General features: G+C 50.2%; 1 long non-coding RNA gene across 1 annotated transcript; it reads right to left on the bottom strand.

The window, feature by feature from the left end:
- Positions 1-6081: 6081 nt before the first annotated feature.
- LOC137145763 (uncharacterized) lies at positions 6082-7169 on the bottom strand. The gene is made up of 3 exons (XR_010917753.1): positions 7108-7169; positions 6484-6508; positions 6082-6155 (listed from the first exon to the last, which is right to left on the bottom strand). It is a non-coding gene; the product is annotated as an uncharacterized lncRNA (long non-coding RNA).
- Between the last annotated feature and the right edge of the window lie 4677 nt (positions 7170-11846).

The raw sequence follows: 11846 nt of genomic DNA, 5'->3' as shown, positions 1-11846 counted from the left end.
AAATCTGCACCCTGGGCCAGATCATAGAATCATAGATTAGGGTTGGAGTAAGTAAGTAAATCATCCCAGCCAGGGCTTTATGAAGCCGCACCTTAAAAACCTCTAAGGATGGAGATTCCACCACCTCCCTAAGTAACCCATTCCAGTGCTTCACAAGCCTCCTAGGGAAAAAGATTTTCCTAATATCCAACCTATATCTCCCCCACTTGAACTTGAGACCATTGCTCCTTGTTCTGTCGTCTGCCACCACTGAGAACAGCCTAGCCCCATCCTCCCTGGAACCCCCTTTCAAAAATGATGCAAAAAAAATGTTCCCCTTGTTTTGGCCAGTTCTACCTCTGGCCACTACAGGCAGAGGATCCCACTGCCCCAGCTGCCTCCTACCCAAGGGTTTGTGGCTTCCCCCCTCGCAGCTCCAGGCCAGCCTTGCCCTGTGAGCCCTTCAGGGAGAGGCTGTGTTCCCAGGACACATCAGTCATCTCCATTAATTGGCAATCAAGAGTTGCAACTGCTCCACGAATTCTATCCTGGTTATAGTGAAAGAAGTCAATGCAGTCCCGTGGTGTAATGGTTAGTGCTCTGAATCCAGCAGCTGCAGTGTAAATCTCAGACCAGGTCTACACTAGGAAATTAGGTCAGTATAACTATGTCCCTGGGGGTGGGAGGGTGAAAAATCCACATCACTGAGCGATGCAATTAAACAGACCTAACCTCCGGTGTAGACAGCGCTAAGCCCACCCATCGATGTAGTAGCATCTTCACTGAAGCATTACAGCAGTGCACCTGCAGCGTTTAAATGTAAAATGGCCGTTCCTAGGCTTGCATCTGGGACTGGAGGTGTGCTGGGGTCATTCTAGTTCATAAATCCATGAGTGGCTGGCCAGAAGCACTCACTCACTAAGGTAAGAGCCGCTTGCTTGCAGGAGGTTGTGTGTGGGCTGATCCAGGAGTGGGGGCGTTAACACAGCAGAGCAAGTACAAGATGGACTCCAGTCCAGATTGCAGAGGGGAATGTCACACTTGCCCTCAGTGGGACTGCTATGTTTCACAGCCTGATTTTATTGTCCCCTCAGCACTGTGTGGCGGAATGTCTCAGGCTGGTTTTGAGGGGCGATGGAAAGGCTGGGTTTAGGTGACTGTGTAGCCGAGTGGAGTGATTATCTGGTTTTTCACCAGAAAATTTAAATGTTCAAGCACATCATTAGGCTGACACCTTCTAAACAGTGTTTCACTTTTACTCATGCCTGACCTTTCACTGACATTATCAGAGCTACCTAGAGCAGAGGGCTGGATTGTGCTCAGCTGACGGCTTGAGTCCCACATTTGCACGGCAAAGGGTCACTGCCACAGCTAATTCAGATGAGAAACTGACAAAAAGCCAGGTCTAGAAGTTAGATGATAAGATTAGGCAGCAGGCTGTCTGTGTTCCTGCCTCAGGAAGGGGGGTAGGGTCTAATGGCTAGAGCAGAGATGGGCCGGGAGCCAGGATTCCTGGGTTCTATCCCTAGCTCGAGGGGGGAGTGAGACCCAGAGGGTTAGACCAGGGGACCTGGGAGTCAGGACTCCTGGGTTCTATGGGGCTGTTCATAAGTTAAGTAATGCTTTGCAGAGCCAGGGAGAGTCCCTAATCGTGCATGTTTGTTTCCGTGTTACAAAGAGTTGGTGGGTCTTGAAAATCACCAAAAAATGTATGTAATTTATGGACAATCACTAACTCCGGCTCTGGGACTTGCAGGGGAGTCGGGTCTGCTGGTTAGAGTGGGGGGTTGGGAGTCAGGATTCCTGGGTTCTCTCCCCAGCTCTGGGAGGGGAATGGGGTCTATGGGCCTGCGGGGAAAGGTCAGAGCTCAGATCTCTGGCCCAGGGGGTGACAGGCGCCTTTCCAGGCAGGGAGCGTGTGACACCAGGGGAGGGAAAGCCACCAAACCACACCAGAGATTCACAACAGTGAAGCCGGAGGGGGAGGGGAGGGTCAGAACAAACAGCCTGCAGGACGGCAGTGGGGCAATGGCGCCATCTAGAGGGTGCAGGGGAGCCCAGCTGGGAGGGAGCCAGCCTGGCCCTAACCCCCAAGCCTGGGGCGGCTGGGCTGAGGTAGAAAATGTCCTGGGAGGTTCCCCAGCAGACCCACAGCTGGGCCCTAGACAGGATCAGTGACTCCCCCTGCTGCACATGCACCCCACAGAGGCAGCCCTGGCTGAGGTGGGGCAGGCAGTGACAAGGGGCTGTGGGTCCAGGAAGGGGGGGACTGACCCCAGCTGCAGAGCCCAGGCCCTAGGGATGCTCCAGCTGGGGGGTAGGAAGAGAAACTGAGAGAGGAGAGTCTGCTGGGCTGTGCAGCATCCCTGCCTATGGGGCCTGCTGCAGGCCAGACTTCAGTCCAGGCTGGCTCTGCTCTGGGGCTGGGATTAGGGTCCCATGAGGAAGTTTCCAATTGGCGGATGAGATCCTTGGCCGGCAAGGTAGTACTGCGGGGGGGGCAAACACTAGGGCCTCTCCGCTTGGGTTTCACACGCTGAGGCTCAGGATGTCTTTGGAGAACTTCATGTCCCCCCGTGCTCTGTTCCCAGCCCCCTCCTGGCCGGCCAAGGCCCATGGGGAGTGTGGGATCCATGGCTTGGCAGAACCCCATTGTTCTCAAGGGGAGACGAACTCCTGAGAATCCAAGAAGGAATCAGCATTGCACAGATTCACACGGCAGGTTTATTGCAATGGGAGTAAACACGCTGACATCTGCCCTGGTGTCTGTACAACTGCAGTCAAAGGGGAGCAGGGATGGGGGAGGCTGAGAGAAATGCACACAGACAGCACTGAGATGTTGGGGAGCGGGTCAGAGCAGGGACAGGTCTGAAGAAAGAGACACGAACAGAAAGACTTTCCCTAATACTACTCGGCGAATAGCCCATACAGGAGCCACTGGCCTCTTTGGCTTCCACAGTTTCATAGACAATGTAGACAGGAGGTGCAGGCTGCGCCATGTGTTTCAGAAGCCGGAACGTTAGCTGGGCCTGCCAAGGGCTTTCCCTATGACGGCGTATGTTGCAGTTTCGGTTTCCTGCGGCCGAGGATGCTTTGAAATAAAAAATAAAATACTGTTATTCATCTGCTAGCCCCAAAACCCCAACAGATAGCAACAGTACCGCAGAACAGCTCTTTGAAACTACATGCAAAGCAGCTGGTCAAAATATGGAGAAACGATTTTGCAAAAAATATGTGAAATTTGTTTGCATCTCACTGGTTCAAGGTGGATCCGTTTTTCGTTTTTTGTTTTTTTTTTTTTCACAATTTGCCATTATTGCTTTTAATCAGAATTCTCCACAAATATTATTAAAATAATATTTTGTTTGTTTACTGAACGCCCAATTCTCAGTAAACAATTTTAGCAGTCACTTTGGTACATTTGCTCCCCATGTTTTTGCACAGAAAATGTCAACAGTCCTACAATTTTTTGTGAAAATTTTCATTTTAGAACAAAAGCTCATTTTTCTACCAAACATCTTTTTGTTAGAAAAATTTCAGTCAGCTCAAAGACAGAGGCAGGAGCAGATAGCGATAGAAAACTGGGCATAAAGAGAGAGAAATATTGTCTTTTTCATGGGTAGTTAAAAAAAACAATTGCAGTGGCAGAAGTTCTGGGCAGGAAGCAGGAATTACTGGGTGAGGACTCTGCAGGAGCGCAGACTAGACGATCACAGTGGTCCCTTGTGCAATACGAACTCTGAGGCTGCTCCCTACACCCAGCAGGACAGGGAGGGGAACACAAATCCCAGCTCACACCCCCAGCGCTGAGGTCAGCCCTGCTGCACTGCACCATTGGACAGTGTCTCATGGCGCAAATTCCCGCTGGCATGTCCCAGATCCTGAGCCTGAAATTCACCGTCAGGAATCAACCAACACCGCCACTCACCCTGCCTTTGCCAAACTTGCTGATGGCGGCATCTGCGGAGAGAGTTAGCAGAGATCAGGGGGGCAAATGCTGCCCCCTGGGAGAGCCCCCCCATAGCCCAGCCCCCACTGGGCACCCAGCACCCCCTGGGGACACACACACAGCCCCTCAGCCTCTCTGGGCCCCACACAGTCAATACGACAGAGGATCCAGGCAGAGGGAAAGGAGAGAGACTATTCTGGTTGGGGGTAACTTGTTCTGTGTCTCTCCAGGTCCTAGGGGAAGGGGATGGGCCATTCCCACTGCGGCAAAGGGGTCTGAGGAGCTGCTCTGATTCTCTGGGGGGCCCAGCTGCCCCGGGTGCCTGTGTTTGGCTCAGTGCCATGCTGTGCTTTGTGGGTGTCTCAGATCACGGATGAGGAGCGGCAGCACACAGAGCTAACAGACGGGAGCGTCCCACCCTTATTGACGCTGAACAGCCCCTCGCTCTGAGAGTCGCCGCGCTGAGTCCCATGGCAGAGCTCATGGAGTGAGGTGTTTGTCACCATGAGCAAGGGTGGAGCGACCTGGTCCTAAGTGACTTACCCGGGGTCACCCAGGGAGCCTGCGGCAGAGCCAGGAATTAAATCCAGATCTCCCAAGGGCCAGGCCCGTGACCCAACCACAAGACCAGCCTGCCTCTCTGTCGGGCCTTGTAGCCGGGACTCAGTTCCACAGATCAGTGGTTTCTGCCACTGCTTGGCAGGTCTCTCTAGGGAATTTCACTGTAGGCTGAGCCTGCCCAAAGCTCCTACCCCAACCCAGCACAGGCAGATCCCTGCCAGGCAGATGCACAGAACTGCTGCCCTGCAGTTCATGGGCTGGGCGCCTGAGAACACTGAGCACAGCCTTTCTTTCAGTGTCCTGCTGTCTCTCACCTAAGATTTAACGCTCTCTCTGCAACAGCCCAGCAAGGGGAAGTGCTGACCTCGCAAGGGGAGATATTTATCTATTGCTTCATCTCAGTGTTCAGAAATAACACAGCCTAGCACCGACCCCAGGGTCCGGTCACAGCTTTAAAGTGCACACTGTGGGGCTCTGTTCACACCAGCTCCCCACTCCCTCAGCATGACCAGGAACCGCTGGCTGGTGGTCACGGCACCTGCTCTCCTGCTGAACGGTGAGAAAGTCCCCGCCCAGACCCGACCGGTTCTTTAAATGGACACATTTCACCGGGGCGGTTTGTTCTATTTGGGTCTGGGTTTGAAGTGGAAACTCTGGTGAAATAAACACTGCAGCAGCACCTGGAGCCCAGGGCAGCCCAAAATAAGCCTGTGCTGGGGCTGGGGGGACCACATCAGGGTTTCACTTATGTGTCAGTAAACATATCATTGCAGCTGCAAGGGTGTGAGTAAGAACTGAAATGTGGATGCCATTTATCATTATTATTAACATTGTTATAGGGATCGTTCCTAAAGACCACAGCAGGCTGGGTCCCATGGTGCCAGGTGCTGTACGTTATTAACATGCACAGGGGAAGTCTATGGCCTGTGTTATAAAGGAGGTCAGACCAGATGATCACAGGAATCTCTGCAGGCCTTAGGATCTGTGAACTACAGCACAAGGATAGTTTTAACCCTCCCACAACACAGGGGGCTGGACTCGACGATCCCTTGATGTCCCTTCCAGCCCTACAGTTCTACGATCCTGTGTTCTCGCCTTTCAGACGTGCAGCCCTGCCCGTTCCTCAGACCCTGGGCAGTGAATTGGGGCCAGTGGAAACGCAGGAATGGGAAAAGGCATCGCAGCCAGATCAGACACAGGCCAGCGCAGGGATACAGGCCTGGGCGCTATGAAGGGGGAGTGTGTTGGGGTGAGTCACAACTTAGCTGTACAGCTTTTGGGGTATCAGCAGGAGACAATGATTGGGCAGTTTGTGTGTCTGCCCCTTGGCACACCCCATCCTCCCTTGGCTTGTTTTTTTCCAGCTGTGTTCCGTTATCAAACCATTAGGCCCAGATCCTCAAAAGTCTTGAGGCTCTGAACTTCCACTGAAATAAAGTTAGACACCTAAACAAACTCTGAGGATCTGAGCCTGAGATTATAATCTCTTTGGGACAGGAACTGTCTTCTGACTTTGTGTCTGTACAGCCCCTGGCGCGTCATTCCCCATGCAGAGAGGGCACCTGGCCTTCCTCAAACACAAGTAGTAAGAGGGAAGAATAGGTCCTTACAGTGGATCTGCTCATCTGTGGGTGTATTCTCGGTGCTGCGGTCTGGGAGTTGTTCCCTGTCGAAAGCAAGTGTGAAAGGCCTCAGTGCGGCTGGATATTTCTCTGTGTTTGTGGGGCACACGCTGACGCTGGGCACTGAGTGACGCCCAGGCCTCCCTTCCCAGCAGGTGTTTCTCAGACAGTATTAGACACTGACACCGAGAGGGAGGCTGGGCAATCCTGGATCCTCCAGGGATCTACCCACATTCAATCCCTGTCTCACTCACCAGGGAAAATTCCAGGGCGGCTGAAAACTTGGTTCTCCTCCCCTCTCCCCCCCACATCACACAGTGGTGACGCGTTGAGAATCACAACAACCCCGGGCTAAGGAATCTTCCTTCCTACCTTTGCCCTCTCCGTCTAGATGCAGCTGAAACAAAAAGGAAGAAAAATACTGTTGGCAAGGTCCCAGCCTTCCCGCGCTCCCCGCCCAACCAGTGATGGTGTGGCCACAGGCTGGACTCTGCACCCGGAATAGGGTGGGCTTTTCAGAGCTGCCCAAGGGATTTGGAGGCCCAGTTGTGAAATTAGCGTATCCAGATCCCCTGGGCTGCTTTAACAATCATGGCCTTAATGTAGCTCACTTGAATAGCCCCTGGGAGTCAAGGGGTTTCTGGCTCAACCAAGAGAATAGTGAGCAGCTGCCTCCTGTATAATGTATCCATCCTTCCTTTGAGCCCAGGGCAGACTAGGGGTGGTATTTTCCTAAGGGTCCATGGGATTAGGAAGTTCACATCCCACTGTAAGGCCATGACACTTCAGCTCCTACTTTCCTTAGCAGCTTGTGAAATCCCCCCCGAGGCACGTGGGGTAACGTTTCTGAAAGCACCAGAGTGGCCTAAATGCCTAAATCCCATTGAATGCAGGTGCTTTAGTTATGGTGGCATGCTGGAAAACGCCCCCCTTTTGTCTCTCCCTGACATGGCCATGGTCACCTCACCACCTGGGACCGAGGGCACTGTCGCCTACCTTTCTTCACCAGCAGGTAAAGCAGAGAAGCCAGGCTCAGGACAGAGAACCCTGCAATTCCCGCAATGGCCTCCGGTCCCAATCGCCCTCCTGGGGAAACCAGATGAATGTGAACAGTCTTGCGAGGCCAGCGTTGAAGAGGGGGGATGGGAAGGAGCTAGGAACTACTGCCGGAGGGCAGGGGGGTGTGAGGGTATGGGAGCATGAATGCTGAATGTGAAAAATACAGACAGCTTTACAGACCCATTTCCCTGGCCAGTGCCGCATACTCTGGCCCTTCTTGAGCCGCTGCTCCCCAGGCAGGATTGGTAGTTGAACCTAGCTACGCCTAAGGCTAAATATGTCCCAAACTATCTGCTGTGGGGCAGGTTAGAGGGAGATGCTCAGCGAGGGCTACTCAAGGACCAGATGAAAATAAGACGCCCCCTTCTAGCTGTGCGTGTTGGAGAAACACTGACTTAGTGGAAATCTTCCCGCTGCCTTCAATGGGCTGTGAATCTGGCCATTAGCGAATACAAATTATTTACCCTCAGGATTTGATTTTTCCTCAGAGCTGCTGCGATTGCTGTGAACAGCGTCACCAGGGTGAACACGCCTGTCTGGGAAATAAACACGCACAGGATCACAAAATTTTGGCCCCTTTTAGCCGAATCTGTCGATGCAGTTCCAGAGGGGTAGCCCTGTTAGTCGATACAGTGAATCATAAAGGCAATAACTCGGAGCTGAGCACTCGGGGGTAATTTTGATATCAGTGAGCTGGTATAAATCAGCCTCACTGCGCTGGTGTCAATGGGCCAGCTCCCCAGCTGATGTAAATCAGCATATTTCGACTCAATCGACCAGACCCTCAGCTTGTGTAATAACAATAATGAATAATAATGCATTAGCACCTGAAGGTCCAAATCTCATTGTGCGGGGAGCTTTACAGACATAAGTGTCAGTCTGTGCTCCAGCATCATGGGTGGATGAGACAAACCAACAGGCCAAGGGATGGGGTTGGAAAACAGAGTAACAAATCTAATAGGCTCAGCACAATCTTGGCCGTGATCACAGCTCTCTACCTGGCTCTCCATTAACCGGTTCCTGGGGTAGAAGTCAATGCAATTTTACAATGCCTGATTCCAGCCAGCTGTTCCCTTCCCCCTCTTCACATTGTCTTGGGATCCAGCAACTCACCTGTTATATTCAAGGTCTGGGGGAGACTGAGACGAGAATTGTCCACCTGGTTCTTGTTGTTCCTGAACTGGTACATACATCTAAACTGGCCTGAGTTTTGCACAGAGATGTCATATTGATACAGTTCCTGGCCTGGCATGGCCAATTGGCTTGAGATTTGTTTGTCATCCTGACAGAAAATAACTAGAGCAGCTAAAATGTTCAGAGGAAGGGAACACTGAGCCGAAATGGAGTCCCCCACCTGAGCTGAAGAGCTGCTCAGGGACAATTTAGGAGAAGGGAAGTCACCTGCAACAAGAAAGAGAGACTAAGGATATGTCTACACTGCAAAACCCCGACGCGGCACCAAGTCTCAGAATCCAGGTCAACTGACTCAGGCTCGTGGGGGCACCTTCTGGGGGCTAAAAGTCACAGTGTGGACATTGCCAGCTGCGCTGGAACTCAGCCAAAGCAGGGATGTCTACACTCTGTTTTTGGCCCTGTAACACAAGTTCCACAAGCCTGAGTCAATGGAGCTGGGCTCTGAGATTCAATCTCACTGCCGGGGGATTGGGTTTTTTTGCAGTGTAGATGTGCTCTAAAACATGCCACTGAGAGGAGACTAAGGGCTTGTCTCCACAGCAGCGTTCACTCAAGTTATAACTCAAGGCCCCGTCCACATACAAATCCTTTAACTCAAGTGTGATGATGCTTTTATCCTGAGCTGGCCAGGTCAAGAGGGACATATGCTAAAATGTGAGTGAGCACAAAGCTTCAGATCTTTCCACAACCACTGTCGTATGGATACAGGCTAGCACCACTCGAGTACCACTAGTCCTCCAGTGCCTTCACACAGTTCCCCTTGTGTGCCCAGAAAGGACAGACTGGCAAAGAATTCATAGAGCAGCTCAGTTTCCTGCAGCTCTTGGAGCCCTGGGACATGGCCCCAGATGCCGTAGCCCCACGTGGAAGCGAGTGCAGAGCCTGTGTGGGCACAGCGGTGTGGCTGTTCTCATGTGAGCTCGGCTAACTCAAGAAAGTCACTGGAGTGCGGACAACTCAAGTTAACACGGCAGTGAAGGCAGACCCAGGCAGGGAACTAAGCATTACTGATGAATTAGATGAGAAATACGCTTGGCTGATAGAAAGAATCATCTCTCTTCACTTTGGAATTAAAATAAATACAGAACAAACCCAGAGGATTTAAGACAAATTCATTCTAGTGCAATGTCCTGGTCTCATTAATACACTCCTGTATTAGCACCAGCCCTGCAAAGGTTTACACAGGGAAAGATTGTTAAATATGTATCATGATTACACGGGGCCAGATCCCCAGCTGGTGTAAACTGGCCCCACCTCATTGGAGTCAACAGAGCTGGGATGATTTATACCTCCTGAGGAACTGGCCCAAATAGGTTTAATTTTTGTTATGGTCTGTCACTGTGAGAAGTTCCACTTACAGTGTGATTAAGAGGATTTCAGGCAAGAATTATGCAAGAGGATTTCCCCACCCATCCTCCTCCTATACCTCCCCTTCTACCCTCCCGTTGCCGTTGTCTGGGGGTTTCACTCCTTTTTATGTCTCCCCTTCTTCCATGTCTCTTGTGCTCTCACTCACCTGGGGATCTGCAGGGTTCCTGGCCTGTGGCCCCAGCACCTGCACCAGAATGCAGAGGGGTGAGTGGCAGACACACCAGCTCTAGCTATACACATAGCTATGCTGATGTGACATTAGCATTGATAATTAAGCCAAGACAAGCCAGGAAATCCCAAATTAGGGGTGTTGCAAGAGTCGTAGGCCCCGATCCCACAATTGGATCCATGTAGATTCAGACCCAGGATCAAGACCCTTCATTCTACCCATTGGTTACTGTGTAATTTACAAGATCCCATACTAATCCCAGAAGTAACAAGAGATACCCTCTTAGATCAGTCCATCTCACTGACATGCCAACACAAGAGTATTTTCTAGGTTTCTGTATCTTTCTGTAGTTTCTTGTAAAATTCCCACAGCTGTGGTATTTGAGCACTCCCCACACAGTCATGAATGTAGCTTTCCAAAACTCCCAGAAGATAGGGAAGGATTATTGTTCCCCCTTTTCTGGGTGGGGAAGTGAAGCACAGAGAGACTGAATGGTTTGCCTATAGAAGTCAGTGGCAGAACTGGGACTTGGATCAAAGTCCTTTGAGACCCATTCCGGCACCTGAACCACATAATCAGCCTGCCTCTGCTTTCACCCCAAGATGTTTTAAAGATCCCAAATCCCAGGGTTCACTCCCCTTCTCCTTGGAGGTTGCACAGTTACCAGAATAGGTGGAATGCACAATCTGAACCTGCTCTGGAGTATGTCTCTGGCAATGCCTTGGGGGACTTTTGAAAGTACCCAAGAGACAGAACTGGGAAGAAAAAAGTGTTCAAAACTTTAAAAAAAAAAAAAAAAAAATCCAAAAAGGCCTTTTTTAGAAAGTGAAAAGTTTTGATATCAATGGTAAGGCCTCATCTGGATATTGCATGTAGCCCCAGTCACTCACTTGAGTACTTCACGCAGCCCCAGTCCCCACACCTAGGTACTGTGTACAGTCCCAGTCTGCCCCACCTGGGTACCGTGTGCTGCCCCAGTTATCCCATCCTCAAAGTTGAGGAATTTTAGAAAAATTACAGAGTGGCCAAAGGAAACATGAAAAAAATAAAAATGAGAAGAGAGGGGAAAACCTGGCCACTCTTTGTTCTGTTGTAGGTGGGGTGATTAGGGCTGCATATGATGCCTAGTGGGATGAAGGAGGCTGCCCACAGTACCCAGGAGGGAGCACCAGGGTTGCACATAATAAACCGGACATTGTTCATTTTATTGCATTCAGAGGGAAGAAAAAAGGGAAAGGGAAAATTCAAAAAAATAATTAAATTTCAAAATTCCAAAAGCTTTCAAAAATATTCTTTTTTTTTTTTTTTTTAAACAAAAGCAGTCAGTCCTTTCATTTGGAACCCCATGAAATGGCAACAACTCTGAAATTTTGTAATGTTTCATAAAAGCATTTTTGCATGTTTTTAATCTAGCTCTATTTTGGAACGTAAATCCCAGTGACTTTCAATGGCCTTTGTGCTCCTACATCACCCGGGAGGTTTTGAAAATCCCATCCACAGCCACTAATTCCATGCCAACATCATAGTTCTGAAAAAAATATTGGATTATATAATAAAATATTGCTGTTCTCAGAATTACACGCTAGCTGTGACAGGATGAAGTGGGGACATATTGTGTCATGTCTCCATTATTGAAAGGAACATGGCTTGCAGAAGGAAAACATTGAATTGGATTTTATAGTAACACCATTATTCTACATGATCAAAATGGTGTGTTTAATAATGTACAACCTTAGACCCTGATCTCGCAAACAATTAAGCGCACACATGACTTTATTCATGTGAGTAGCCCTGTTGACTTCAATGTTGTTGCTCACATGAGCAAAATTATACATGTCCAAGACGGGTTTTAGGTCAATAGCCAGAGCTGGTATAAACTGGTATCGCTGCATTAAATACAATGGAGTTATGGGACTCTATGCCAGCCAAACAGCCTTAGTAT

Source organism: Emydura macquarii, unplaced genomic scaffold, assembly GCF_026122565.2.
Source record: "Emydura macquarii macquarii isolate MOO-44397 ecotype Brisbane River unplaced genomic scaffold, CSIRO-AGI_Emac_v2 contig_3625, whole genome shotgun sequence".
NCBI lineage: Eukaryota > Metazoa > Chordata > Testudines > Chelidae > Emydura > Emydura macquarii.
The sequence above is the reverse complement of the archived record's forward strand: the minus strand, read 5'-3'. Positions and strand labels throughout refer to the sequence as shown.